Source organism: Macaca thibetana, chromosome 17 (genome assembly GCF_024542745.1).
Source record: "Macaca thibetana thibetana isolate TM-01 chromosome 17, ASM2454274v1, whole genome shotgun sequence".
In the NCBI taxonomy this organism is placed as follows: Eukaryota; Metazoa; Chordata; class Mammalia; order Primates; family Cercopithecidae; genus Macaca; species Macaca thibetana.
Genome location: NC_065594.1, coordinates 8,764,562 through 8,779,467, shown reverse-complemented (window position 1 = coordinate 8,779,467; position 14,906 = coordinate 8,764,562). Strand labels below are relative to the sequence as shown.

The following is a 14,906-nucleotide window of genomic DNA, read 5'->3' as shown; positions in this document are numbered from 1 at the left end:
GACCTTGGGTTTTAGGAAAAGCAAAGCTGAGAAGCTGAAACTCTGGGCCGTGCGTTTCCCACCTCGCTCATCCCGTGCTTGTGTCAGTAGGATAGGATGCCTCCATACAGGGCGGGGTGGTGGGGGACACCCACCGGGGGGGGCAGCAGTGAGAAGGCAGGGGCTCACCTCCCCACAAAGTGGCTGGAGTTGATCTGTTACGGATGTCTTCGGAGTGTCCTTCTCTGCATCTTGTCTGCCTACCAAGTGCCATTAGCTAAAGTCTCTTAGGCGAAGTAGGAAGGAAGGGAGGGGCCCCGGGGCTAGGTAAGATCAATCCTTGCAAGCACTTATTTCATGCTCAGCATGTACTCTACGCTTTATCTATGTTTCATTTGAGTCCTCCCAGCCACCCAGTGAGGTCGGCCCTTCTGCTTTGACTGATGGGGGGAGGGAGGCAGGTGGCCCATGGGCACACAGGTAGGCAGTCAGCGGCCGAGTGAAGATTGGAACCTAGATATCTGCCTTTACCTGGACTCCAGCCTGTCTCAGTATAGGCCTGGTCTGGCCTGCCCTGTGTGAGTAGGAGGCAGACAGATCTGAAGCCCATCTGCCTGTGTCCCTCTGTTTCTGGCTGAGTCCAAGTGGTGCTGGCACTGGTCACGCGCCCCAACGCTGGATGGCACCCTGCCTTCCCTCTCTTTGCCCTGATTTCCCTCTGCTGTCTCTGAACGCAGGTCTTCCCCCTCCCAAGTCCAGGCGTCTGGCACAGCTGGAGCCCTGGGGTCCCTGGGGCAGCTGCACTGGGACGTGGCCAGTGTCAGGAGCCAGTGTGTATGACAGGCTGGGCTGCATTCTTTTTGGGTCAGTAGTTTGGCATTTACATCACCAGCCTTTGGCTGGATGCAATGCCTCCTGCCCAGACCACAAGGTTGCTTTGTCTGATTTATCACCATCCAGCCATGCCCACATTCCACCTCCATCTCCACCTGGGGAGACCCCATTGCAGGGGGTCTTGTGGGAACCAGAGACTGTTCGTAGGGGAAAGTCAGCTTCCTTTTGTGTATTCCATCCTCCTTAAGGCCAGTGGCCTCTGTCGTCCTGCCCTTGGCTTGGCTTTGATGATTTCTACAATATCTTGCAGAGGTGCCGCCTTTCCATAGAGGATGCTGCTTTAACACTCTCAGAGAGCCTGGGGCAGGAGCTGTCCACCCCAGAGCCTGCAGTGAGGGCCCGTCTTCCCCAAAGTGACTTGGGAGTGTCTTCCTGGTCCGCAGCTTTTCCACAGTGTCAGGGACACCTCCTGCCCTCCCTTGGGACGAGGCCTGGTCCAGGAGCTGGGGCATTAGGGTGCAGTTTCTGGGACCCCATGGAGGTCTCCTGGGAAAGACTGGCAATTAGAGTTAGGAAAACTCTTCCCTAACCCTTTTTGCCCTTCTCCTTTTCCCCTTTTCTTTTTCAGCAGTTTTTGGATAACATTTCAAAGTTAAAAGTTACAGAGGCCAGGCATGGTGGCTCACACCTGTAATCCCAGAATTTTGGGAGGCTGAGGCAAACAGATCACTTGAGACCAGGAGTTTGAGACCAGCCCTGGCCAACATGGTGAAACTCATGTCTACTAAAAATACAAAAGTTAGCCAGGTGTTGGTGGCACATGCCTGCAGTCACAGCTACTCGGGAGGCTGAGACACAGGAGTCACTTGAACCTGGGAGGCGGAGGTTTCAGTGAGCTGAGATCACACCACTGCACTCCAGCCTGGGTGACAGAGTAAGATGCTATCTCAAAAAAAAAAAAAAAAAAAAAAAAAAAAAAAGAAAAGTTGCAGGAGTGCAAGGAACTCCTGAGTACCCTCTTCTCAGATGTGCAGGTGGTTTATGTTTTGCCTCCTTCTATTCTCTTTCCACCCACACACAAACTCACATGCACACAGACATATACATTTTTTCTGAACCATTTGAGAGTAAGCTGAAGATATCATGCCTTTTTATTTGCTCTCTGTACTTTGGTGTATATTTCCTAAGAACAAGGACCTTCTCTCATATAACCATGGTACGATAGCAAAGTCAGATTGCTAGACAGTCCATATTCGACTTGTAGTCGTCCACATAATGTCCTTTATAGCTAGGTATTTTTGGGGAAGGAGTTGTGCAGTCTAGGGGTTCTTTCAAAAAAGCTGTAGTCTAATTTTCTACCTCATGAGCCTTTTTAAGAAAAAATGTTTCTAAAAGTTAGAATGCTTTGTTGTGGAAATTTTGGAAACTGCAGAAAATTAAAAGAAGGAGAAAATAAAAACCATTCATAATTCCAGTTCAGAGGCTGAGTAATCAACCAGAAAGGTGGTGGGAAGACTTTCTCAGCTCCTTCAGCTCTGGTGACCTGGCCACGCAGTCCCGTGGTCCCTCTACCACCCACACACCAGGCAGGAGCCCCGCAGCGGAGTCCTGGGGCTGTGGGAGGAGCCGGCCCTGTCTGGAGCTGACAGTCTTTCATGCTCCTGCCCACCCCTTGGGCAGGTGCCCACCGAGCAGGCGGACTTAACCAGCCTTGGTGGTGCCTTTGTGGTGCATATCCTCCGGGTGGGGAAGGGTGGAGATTGTTAATAAATATCCAGAACTTGTTTGAGACTTGAAAAGAAATGTTGCAGGCCCACTCTTGTCTGGTCTATACCCCTTGCTTCCTGGACTTGGCAGAGGTTAAGGATGGGGCCTGGAGCCTGATTGAGGGAAACAGCACTGGCCCCGTGTCAGTGACCTCTTGGGTGCTTCATGCGGTTGCTAGACTTGCCTTTTAATAAGCCTCTTGGCCCCTACCAGTGGGCTACAGAAGAAATAAAATGTGAAATTTTACCACGTGAAGTTTGCTGTTTGCTGATGACTGTGCGTCTCATAAGTTCCTAGGGAAAGGTTTTAAAACTGGTGCAGATAGTGAAGTTTGGATCTCACGTCTCTGCTTTGTCTGCTTAGGTGGTCCCTTCGTCATAACAGCTGTAAGAGTGGCTCTCCCATTTCCTCACCCAGGAGGGGTCTTTGCTAAGCGAGTCTGGTGTCTGGAAGGATTTTGTTCTTAGAAGCTACTACGTCATTGTCCTCAGCTCCCCATCGTTTGTACCTCAGTTTCCCTGAGCTGTAGGTCTACGTTATGTGTGAAAATGGGCCTCTGAAGGTCATGATCAAAAGCCTTGAGTATTTTTCCATGTGTTTGTTTTTTCTGCTCCGGCCCCAGACCCTCTCCTTGAAGGAGCTGGCCTTGAGAGTGACTTCGGTGGGCAGCCGCCCAGACTCCACACACCCCGCTGAGTCCACGTAACGCCCAACCCGGACAGGCCAGAGCTGAAGGGCTACTCTTCAAAGAAACCCTTTGAAGTGCAAACATTTCCTTTCCTGAAAAGAAGGGAAATTGAAATGAAAACGTATTGTTCTGTGCGGACAATGTTCTCTTCGATCAAAGAGGGAGTGGGGCTTATAAAGGGAGATGCACAAATTAGGGCTTGATGTGGCCAGTGGTGTGGACGTGAATATTCATCCCTGTGGAGGAAAATAGTGGGGTCTCTGACATTCGTAAGACTGTATTTTCCTTTTTTTTCTTCTTTTTCCTTAAGGCTCTGAATCTAGGTCTAACGTTCTATTTCATGATGTCCCTCCTTTGTGTTTTTATCTTGTGGTAAGCATTTGGGAGTGTCTTTCAGTCAATCATGATACCGTTTCCATGTTAGAATATTATGTAGCCAGTAAGAATGGTGTTTTCAAAGAACATTTGATTTTATGGGGGAAACTTTAATGTTAAAAGTGAAACCATCTGGGTGCAGTGTTCCATATTCGGTGTTATCTTAATGAGATCTTTGTATTTGCACGGAAAGAAAAAATTGGTAAAATTGGACTTTGTTTTTCTCACTCAGTGTTTGTGGCACCTAAAATAGTGCTCAACAAATATTTATTGAATGATTATTTTTATAATTAGTAAAACTGTATTTAAAGGAGGAATGTCTTTGAGCTAATGTTTTGGCAGGTGGATGGGACAATATATTATTTTAAGTTTCTGTTGTAATTTTGCCCTGGCAGCTCAGTTCTGGTTGATTTTGTTCTTTGGTACACACATGTACCCCATTTTGCACTTTGGTGCAAATTATACTGTGAATGGGTGACTTTGACATTTATATTTTTGGAAGAATCCGGTTCTACTGAAGTCAGAGTATCAGAAAGTTGCCTTTTTCCTAATGTTCCCAGATGGAGTAAAATTACAGCTTCTTCTTACTTACTCTGTAGTTAAGGAACTTTTGGGCCAGTTTGTCCTGTCCTGTGGTTGAGAATTTTTGCCTGATTTGCCCAAGGTTTCTCATCCTTCAGCATCCAAGGCTACCAACATGCACTGTTCATATGTCGTCCTGGTTTCTAATGGATAGTTGTCTAAAAATGCAGCTTCCCATTCTTACCTGTACTGTAGGTTAGCTCGGAAGATGTCCATCCGTGGTCTCAGTGATCTTATCCAGGGAGGGTGACTGTCACAGCTGTCCTTTCCTCTCTGGTGAGATTGTTTCATTCCTCCTTCAGGCACTTGGGATTCAGAGCCCTGTTGACTGCCTCTTCTGCACTGTTAGCTTAGCACAGGATTCTGGAAGCCCGGTGCTGGGAAAGCCTTTCTCTGGGCTGTTTGGGATGGGGCTACTGGTTACACGTACACACTGGTACTCACTGGGTGTTCCTGGGGATGGCAACTTTTAAACTTCTTTGACTGCAGTCTACAATAAGACCTAAATTTACATTGTGATCAAGTACACACACAGAGGCACACATATTGATACATAGATTAAAATGACAATTTTTATGAAACAGTACTCAGTTTTACTATCTGTGATACACTGAGATAATTTTTATTCTTTTCTATTTCATTACAAGGAAAATTCCTGGTGGCAACTTGGAGTTTGCAAAACACACTACGTTTAGACATACGAGCCACACCTCACCTGCAACTTCACTGCACTGCCCTGAATTTCATGTTCACTGCTAGCACCAGGGAATGGGAGTCAATTCTCCATCCAGACCAGTTAGGGCAAAGAAAGTTGAGGAGTCGAGGTTTCTTTCTGTGGTGATTTGAGAGTTTCTGACTGAAGGAGACATTATTCTCTGTGGTGATGCCCAAGAAGGTGAGTAGGTTTTCAGGGCAGATCTGTGTTAATTTCCCCGGTGTGGTTTGCTTATGCAAACTGGGGTATCTGTCCTTAGTTAACCTGACACACTGGTGTCCCAAAGGTGGCCTGGTCAGGCTGTATGTGAGTCTTTAGAAATGGGCCATACGTTTGTTAATTTCGGTGGTCTGATTTTCTTTGAGTTTATTTTATTCGGCGTGATGTGACGAAGAACCTATCTGAAAGAGTTAAGGATTTTTGGGAAGAAGAGTGAGAAAACATACTTGTAGAAATGTTATTTTTTGACTAAATCTGATGGATTAAAATCGAATGGTGTTGAAACTATATTAACAATAGCAGCCGTACCATTAAATAGTTCTTCTTGAAAAGGTTGGATGGATTTTTGCTTAAGAAATGCTTGAATGTGTTTTCTGTTTTTTCTTAGAAATTAAATGTCTTTTAGTCTGTGTGTATAATTCACAAAACAATTGTAAATCAAGGGAATTGACTCTGCCTAACAAGGATATAGTGACATAACAGAACTAGAACAAGATAAATGGCCTCATTTATTGAAACAATGTGCAAAAGTCTGTCCTTGTTCTTTGGAAGTTTCTTTTATTTACTATGCTTCTTAATAAAAATTTGTTGTGAGAATTCAGAGTACTTACTTTACAGTATTCTTAAAAGTTCATATAGAAATTACAAATATTGGCTGGGTGCGGTGGCTCACGCCTGTAATCCCAGCACTTTGGGAGACTAAGGCAGGCAGATCACCTGAGGTCAGGAGTTAGAGACCAGCCTGGCCAACATGGTGAAACCCCATCTCAACCAAAAATACAAAAAATTAGCTGGGTGTGGTGGTGCAGTACAGCTCCCGAGTAGCTGTAGTCCCAGCTACTCAGGAGGCTGAGGCAGGAGAATCGCTTGAGCCCAGGAGGTGGAGGTTGCAGTGAGACGAGATTGTGCCATTGCACTCCAGCCTGGGGAACAGAGTGAGACTCTGTCTCAAAAAGAAAAAAAAAAAACCGTTACAAATATTACCACCACCATTGTTGGTGTTTGAGAAGAAACCTTATGAACTTGATCTTATGCTGTTATATATGTTAATGTTTGAAATAAGTGATGACTCTGTTATTGCAAGTGTACCGCACTTCCCCCGCAAATCTATAACCTCACAGTTTCAGCCCCTGGGTTTGTTTGTTTGTTTGTTTTTGTTTTTTAACTTTTGTTGGAAGACATTTCTTTTTCAGATTGCTTTCTTTCCAGAGGGCAATCTTGGGAGAAATTAAGCAAGAGCATTCATTAGTTCTTTGAGTAATTTTATTGAACTGGGAAGAATGTCTGTCTTGCTGGTCTCAGAGTTGGATACAATTAGAGTTTTAGAAAATTATCAGATCTAATTTGTGCTGGGATTCAGGCCTAATTACCGAAAGACTCTGTGGTCTGGTGAGTCAAGGTGAGGGCATTGCTGTCTCATGTTTCTTGGGTGATTTGGTGTAGGGCAGTGCCCAGGGGAGGAGAAAGCTCTCTGCACAAATCTAAATCACTTTCCTGTGGCTCCTGGTTGCCCATGAGCGGTCCGGTGTGGAGCATCTGCAAGGGAGGTCTTGCTGAGTCACCTTGTGCAGCGTTTGAGTTGCTGGAAGAGTTGAAGTCTACTAAGAGCTGCTGGCCTTGACCCACAGAGGTTCCAGCAAGAGTCTCTTTCCAGCAAAGGGTCCTGCTGTGTGAAGGAAGAAAGCACCATTCCGCCCTGGGGAGGCACTTGGGAGCAGGGACAGAGGGAAAGCATGGGCTTCTCCACACGGATGCTTTGTGGAAGCAAGCAATACTCCCTGTATCCAAACGAGCAGCGACTCAGACATTTGAATTCTCTTACCTTTTCCTGGAATTGACCTTGTTGCTAGACTTCCTTGAAGGAACGGAACCGTAGGGCACACTTTACTGTGCATGCGGGCACGGGTATGGGCTCCTTACAGTTCTGGGGTGGGGCCTGAAGGCCACATCGCTGCCAGGTCTAGACCTAACGAAGGGCCTGCACCTGAAGATGTAAGCTGTGTAAAATAAAAAGTCAAATCTGAGGACAAGACTAACTGGAGCGTATTGTTTCTGGAAACGCAGCACACACAGCAGGACACGTTTCCATTGTAGTTGTGTACGTTGGGTGTATTTTGTAATGTGTCTGTTCATTATGACTGTTACTCCTTCGTTGCTCTCTAAAGAGCATGTGGGTGGATAAGATCATATGGGTTGGGCAGAGGTGGCAGTAGGGGCAGGCAGTAAGGATGGGGAAAAGGAACGCATCTCAGCAAGTGTGCAAGTTAAGTACTTGGCATAATGTAGTGGTGCCTTTCATATCCTAAGGTCATACTGTGGGTATCTTTGAACTGTCTAGACCAATACATGCATACAGATCCTCCCCCGGGGATCTCCTGAAATGCAAGTTCTGATTTGGTAGCTTAGGGAGTGGGTCTGAGAGATTGCATTTCTAACCAGCTCTCAGGGTCACTTGGAGTAGCAAGCACCTCCAAAACTGCTGGAACCTGGGACAACTGCAGGGAGACCTGAGCTGCCCATTAGACCAAATCACCCTGAGGGTCTGGGATGCATGTGTCTTTGTGCCTCCTGTACCAAGGGCAGTGCCTGGTATGAAGTAGATGCTCAAAGTGATCTCTTCAACTGGACTGAAGAGGCTGCTGTCCCAGAGCCCATTTGCTTTAGTGGCCTTGGGACGGCAGGGGTGTGGTGATCCAGTGATAGCCTGTGCACTCATTTCAGCCCAGCTTGGTTATTGCTTTACAGCCATCTGCAGATAGGTTGTGCGGATTTGGCAGCAGAAGCGGGCTCCTGGCACCGGCAAGGAGTGATAGCCGAGGGCTTGGCAGTGAGGACAAGGACAGAACACCCACGGAAGAGAGGCAAGAACTCAGTAACCACCACCGTCTGGGATAATTAGCTGAGTGGCAAGCAGCCCTCCTCATTTCAGGAGGTCTGTGTTGTACACCCACATGCAACTCTGTGCCTCAGTTTCCTCATTTGAAAAATGGAGAAACTTACAGTCCCCCTGTTGTAGGTTATATTAAGGATTGAAGCTTTTAGCGCCTTGCCAGGCTTAGCATGAGAGTGCAATAAATGTGAGTTGTAATTAGGACTGGTGTGTAAAGGGTTACGCCCCAGCCTTCAGGGAGGTTTCTCCCAGAAGAAAAATCCCATTCCTGAGGCTGCACATAAATGTGTTGGTATTTTGCTGCTAAAAGAGTAGGTGTAAATTAACATGCAAAGTGATTCCTCCAGAAGGCTGGGGGTGGCGAAACGGGCCAAGGGGAGGTTGCTACTTGTTCCTCATCCTCAGGAAATTCTTAATGGAAGAGGCGGATGTCAGGAGCTTTCTAATTAACAGGCGGGTGAGAGGGGAGATGAACGTGTCTCTGGGGTGTGCCTCAGGGGCAGGCATGCGCTGGCACTGGGGCGAAGTTCCAGGGACCCTTGCCCGTAAGACCTTAAACCAGAGTGCCACTTAGAGGGGACAGCGCACGCTTGGATGCGTGCTCTGGTGTTTAACCCTCTTTGCAACTTACTTACGTTTGGTTCTTCAAAAGTCTTAGAAGTGGCTGGCTAAAGGTAACGGGGTGCTGAGGCATGGCTCCCACACATGTCTATCACCCCAAAGGTGCTGGGCACGAGTACTGAGGGAAACCTTGGTTGTGTCTGACCTGTGTTTACTTCAGAGCTTTATGCCTAGCACATGGGTTTGCACAGGGACATTTAAAGTAAGAAAGAAGAGAGCAGAGTAGATCGGTGTCTCGGGAGGCTCTGAAGGGGGCCCAAGCTTCTGTGTTTTACCGCAAATGCCTGTGAAAACTCCCAGAACATTCCTTGATCGAAATGGTTTTCTTGTACCTTCTCGCAGGGGGAGAAGCAGGGGTGGGGGCGGGGGCGGGATGTCATGGGAATGGAGCGTTCTTAAGCTCAGTTGTATGTGATTTTTATTTCTCTCTGTTGCCTGGTTCATTAATTCATAAACTCCTTTAGAAGGCTGAAGAGTTCGTTAGAAATATCCTATTTCTGTTAAATAGCAAGTAGAAACATGGCATTTACATTGTTCTTTAAAACTCAGAACTTGAGATCACTTATGTAAAATGTGAGGCAAGGCTGTCCCTTCTCCGGGAGGCTCTGGTGTTGGCGGGAATGGGGGGTTCAGGGGATCGAGGTTTAACCTGTGACCTTTGGTAGCTTTTGGATTTTTGAGCCATGTGTGTGTTGGCCTTTTGAAAATCCCATCATGGCATGCTTCTTTGGGGAAATCTGATTTCGTTTGTATGGTACGTCTTGCAGGAATGTAGAGGGTAGCTTTTAATCACCTTCTTAACACTGTTCAGTCTCTAGAAACTGGCATATTATTCATTTGCCTCAGCAGGCGTTAAGATTAACAACATATTCCATGGGTGAAACTTTGCAGTTGGGCCCGGGAATAGTCTCTCTGCTTTATAGCACTCATCACCTTGCTGGAGAGGGAAAATCAATCAGGTAAGGGGACATGTCTTGAATGTTCAGCGCAGCAGCCGTGTGAGGAAATGAAGGCTTGTTTCCAGGTGGGAAAAAGGCCTGTGAAGGAGGAGGCTCTGCCAGCCATTGAAAGTGTGTTCTCCACATGTGTTTATGTATTGTCTGGGCATGAAGAGGGGTAACATGGAACAGATCTCAAAAAGGGGGAGGCAGTTATGAAGGCACTGAGAAATGTAGAAAAGCAGAGAGGAAACACGGTGTAGGAGTCCTGGACTCTTAACAGAGCTTGAAGTACCTAGGAGCCTGAGAACTCAGACATGTCCCCTCTGCTGTCCCCTCCTGCCTGGCCTCGGAAGTCCTCCTGGGGACTTACCACACTCGCTGCATGGCAGTTCCCGGATGCCCCGGCCCCTCCGCAGTCACAGCCTGGAGGTAGAGAGACCTGCACCCCACCGGCTCAGCCATGGACTCATGTGATCCTGGGCCAGAGGCAGGCACTCCAGGCCGCACTTTTTGCCTTGGGGGTCTGAAGAGCTTGCACTAAGATGCTGCCCTCTGTGAGGTTTCCAGCCCTAAACGGGAAGTGAGGGACATTCTGTGATTATGGATCCGCCAAAGAGCTCTGAGCGGTTCGGTGGCCATGCTGTGAAAGTGAACGTTGAGTGGGAACTACGCCATCAGATCTAGTAGGAACAAAGGGTCTGGTAGGAGGACGACGACAAAGACCTCTACTGAGAAGTGTCACTTTGCCTGTGTTAGCCCAGAAACATTGAGCAGGGCACCGGTTCGACCAGAAGGAACAGAATGGCTCTTGTAAAAATAAAAAGCACTTGGTACCAGCATCCATGTGGTCCACCAGGCTTGTGCCCTGTCAGAGGAATACTCTGGAGGAAATGGGCCATTCAGAATAGTGTGTTTCCAGAAAGAGTGAGCAGTTGTGGACCAAACATTTCATGGTCTGATGAAAAGCTAGTGGATGCTGGCCAGGTGCGATGGCACTTTGGAAGGCCGAGGCAGGTGGATCACCTGAGGTCAGGAGTTTGAGACCAGCCTAGCCAACTTGGTGAAACCCTGTCTCTAATAAAAATGTAAAAAAATTAGCCGGGCATGGTGGTATGTGCCTGCAGTTCCAGCTGCTCGGGAGGCTGAGGCAAGAGAATTGCTTGAACCCAGGAGGCGGAGGTTGCAGTGAACCGAGATTGTGCCACTGTGTTCCAGTCTGGGCAACAGAGCGAGACTCCATCTCAAAAAAAAAAAAAAAAGCTAGTGAATGCTTATCCATTCATGACAGGGGCAGCCGTTTCCTGGTGTCAGATCCCTAGCCGCGGTGTCCTGTTGTGCGGGGCGCCTCAGGTGGAGTTTGGAATGTCGGGATAGGCCATGAGAAGTTTTAGTTCCATACTATCTCACCAGGGAGGAAGCCTGAGAGAAGTTATTTTTCAAAAGGATTAGTGAGCCATACACATCAAAATATATACAGGTTTCATCAAAGGAAAGAGACCCAGCTTGAATTGAGGATGAAGCATTTCCACAGCGGAGTCAGGCCGAAGCTCCGCGTCGAGATATCTAGAGAGAGCTGGCTGCTGCCTGAAAGGTTTCTTTCAGAGAGCCCTTCACGGTGGTACCACGTGTACTTGTTTCTCTTCTGCCCTCCTGAGAAACATGCTTGTCCCCAGCGGAATGAAGAAAAAGGCAAATTAAAAGATGTGTGAGAGAGAGAGTTCTTGCCTGCCGCCAGATCCCGCCTGCGGAGAGAAGGGCAGGGCTGTGGAAAGAGGCCTCGGGTCTGAGAACAAGAGGACTCATTCAAGTCTGTGGCTTTTGACAGGCTGTGACAGGGAGCCGGCGTATTGAGGGATCGCTTTTCCAGCATTGGTGGATCCTTAGTGGACTTGGAGCTCTCAGGGTACCCAGTGAAAAGGCACCAGGCCAGAGCTCCCCGGGGTGTCTGGTTGACCCAGTAGCTTGCCGTGTCCTCTCCAGGAAGAAATAGTTGAGAATGGATTGTGCCAGATTCGCATTCCTCTCCGCAGCCCCTCCAAGGCTTCTCAGCCACGGCTGGACTCTGGGTAGACTCAGCTGGGGACAGACGGTGGACACCTGGCACCTCTCCTGGGCCTCACAACGTTTGCCCAAGGTCCTTTAGGTTTGTCTTAGCAGATGTGATCCTGCCGATGACAGGGTATTCTTATTTACACTTGCAGATGTGTGTGTATTAAAATAACACGCCCTTGGATTGAATAGCACATTCGGCTGTGCCACTGAGTTCACGTAAGGTTTGCAGTAGGACAAAGGATGGCAAACAGTTCGATCTGCAAAAAAAAAAAAAAAAAAAAAAACTTCAGTTGTGCAGCCCAAGTTCAGATGTCTTAAATATCTGCTGTCCGGATAGAAATCTGAGAAGGGTTGTGCTACGGGAGAGGGGAAATCTCATTTGCCAGCCCCCAAGAAGCCTTGGCTTTTGTCTGGGGACAGCAAGGACTTCCTAAGAGGGCTGACTGAAAGATCCCGAAGATGAGAGTAAGAGATGCCCTCAGCGTCTCCAATGCCACAGGCCACAGCGAGGAGAACCACAGACTTAGTGACCAGCTCTAGAAGTCAGCATGTGTTCCTTGTCAGAACTGGCAAATGTTTTAGAATAAATGAAAAGCAAATAGGACTTTCCATAGCTGGTGACAAACCGACCCAAGCAGAGGAGTGGAGGAGGAGAGGGTCTCGGGGTCCAGAAGAACGTGGTTCTCCGTGGTTGCCCAGCACGTCAGGGCCAGCAGTGCTTGGGGTGATGACAAATCTTTTGCAAATGCTATCATGGGACATGCCGGCCCACAAAGCCTGCTTTGTGAGCTCCTCCAAAGACAGGATACTCGGCCAGTGGCGACTAAGGTTGACCAAGATGTTATTTCTTGTGATCTTGGCTCTCCAAATACAGGCTCTGTGGCATTTCAGCGAGGAGCAGGACAACTTGGTGGCCAAGAGGTCCATCAGAGATGCCTGGCATGCATTCTGCACGTCACTGTAAAGCAAGTTGCAGCCCCAGCACGGACACAAACCTCTTGGAGCCAAAGTTCAGATTTCCCTGTTCTCTCCAGTGTGTGTTTTCCACCTGTCCCCCTTGACTTGGGACTTCCCAGAGCCACACGCCCAGGAGACACTGCTACCTTTCAGTTAGTGTCACTTCTCCTGCACTGGGCACCCAGCTTCCTCCACAGCCTCACCAACCCCCTCACCAACGAGGTACTTGGAGCTGACTCGTGCATTTGGCTCCAACTGTGGGAGCCTGCTGAATCTGGCGCCTGGCTCTGGCTCACCCTGACCCAGTTAGGTGGGAGTTCAGAGTCAGAGCTGGATGCCAGCCCGGCCACCAGCATGAGGTGTGGAGAAAAGCCCCAGGCGCATTCAGCAACAAAGTGGCTGGGAGAGAAGGTGGCTGTCGAGGTGCAGGGAGAGGACGCCCCTGCCCCATCCAACCATTGAGTTCACTGTACCTTTTGCTCATTCAAGCTACAGTGAAAGACCTTATGCCAAATTTCATTTGAATTTTAGAACCGACCTTGTGTTTCACTGTGGATAAAGCAATTTGTAAACTTCCGTATTGGTATTTAAATTGAGGTGATTAAAAAAAGACAACCAGCGAATGGAGGTGACAGGCTCGGGCCAGGGCCCTTCTGACCCAGGGCTACCTGAATGGGAAGTGAGAGGAGCAGAGGTGTTGGCACCAGACAGACTTGGGTTCTAGCCTGGTCTCTGGTGCTGACCGGTTGTAGGAACCTGCTCCAGGCCTTCCTCTGCCCACTCGCCAGGTGCCGTGTTCCGGGGTATCTGAGAACTGAGGCAGTGGCTGGCCAGTTCTCAGTACAGAGCTGCACATTTATCAGTTGGGCAGCAGTTACCAGTTTCCTTTTTTTTCCTCCTCATTCTTTCATTTAGTTTTAAATGGCACTAGAGATGGTGCATCTGTTGTCCTGGAAGCCCACAGGGCACTCGGAACAAGGCTCCTCAGCAAATGAACAGACCAAGTGGACCATTGGGATGGCCCAGACATCCTGTCCTGTCCCCTCCTTCTCTCACTTTCCGCAGCTCCACCAAGTATAGGTTTGATTTGAACTTGGTACTGTTGGTGTCAGCCTTTGGAACGTAGGGAGGGTGTATGACGCTGAGAAATGGTGATATAATGCAAGGAACAGATTCCCAATTTCAACAGCATGTCAGTCGCATTACCTAGTTCTCTGCTGTTAGAAAACTGTTCAGTCTTATCTGAATATAGTTTGTGTGGTTCTTCCTACCTGCGGGAAGCTTTAAATTTCTTTTGTTTTCTTTCCTTTTTTTTTTTTTTAGAGACAGGACCTCATACTGTTTTTTAATGATTAAGTGAATGACAGAGAACATCACACTTTTACCATCTATCTTCATCCCTTTGTAAACTAAGCTCCTACTCTTCTAAAACCGCTCGCAATTTCAATTTCCTGTCTCTTGAATTAGACAATCTCCTGATCTCTTCTCGGTCCTCCTAGAGGTCTCTCACATGCTGTACATGAAGAAAGCCTCCTTCAACAGACCCAAAAAATGAGAGGATCTGTAGAAAGGAATGGCCAACAGTATTAAATGTTTCACAGACACCGCAGGGGGTGATTGCAGCTCACTGCAGCCTTGACCTCCTGGGCTGAAGCAATCCTCCTGCCTCAGTCTCCTGAATAACTGGGACTACAGGTGCACACCACCACACCTGCTTAATATTTTAGAATAGTTTTTGTAGACACAGAGCCTTGCTATGTTCTCCAAGCTATTCTCAAACTCCTGGCCTCAAGGGATCCTCCCATTTCAGCCTCCTGGAGTGCTGGGATTATAGGCATGAGCTACCACACCTGGCCTAAATTTCTTGATAACTCCACCAGTGCCGTGAGTTCATGTTCTTGTTCATGTGAGCACTAGGCAACATTAAGCATTGATATTTGGTGAAAATTAATAAAAAATGTACTTTCAGCTCTGAATGGGGAGCTCTGTAGGCCTTTCTGGAAGTTGCAGGGCAGGGGCAGATGACCACAGTGGGCACTCATGTCCCTCAAGCAGGGACAGAAATCTCTTTCTGTGGGCCAACTTTGAAAACGTTTGTACTGTATTGAAAACAGACTACATTTGGAATCTAAACTTTTTAGACATTGGTATGAAAAACCTTTGGTTTAGTTTGTACATAAACTTACTTTTAGGCTCACTCTTAACTGCGTCATAAACTACCTAAAAGTAGATATTTTAGGGGATTCAGGGGCACATTTGTTTTATTACAAGTGGTATTTAATAGCA

At 47.7% G+C, this 14,906-nt stretch overlaps 1 protein-coding gene across 3 annotated transcripts in view; it reads left to right on the top strand.

Moving 5' to 3' along the window:
• Nucleotides 1-14,906, top strand: part of SLC7A1 (solute carrier family 7 member 1) — an 85,325-nt gene that overhangs the window by 5,315 nt on the left and 65,104 nt on the right. The window contains exon 1 of one of the 3 annotated variants that reach the window (XM_050766862.1): nucleotides 161-3,537. The exons of the other annotated variants lie outside the window; for them this stretch is intronic. The gene's annotated coding sequence lies outside the window, so the exon portion shown is untranslated. Of the gene's footprint in view, nucleotides 1-160; nucleotides 3,538-14,906 lie in introns of those variants that run through there. 3 annotated transcript variants of the gene reach the window in all.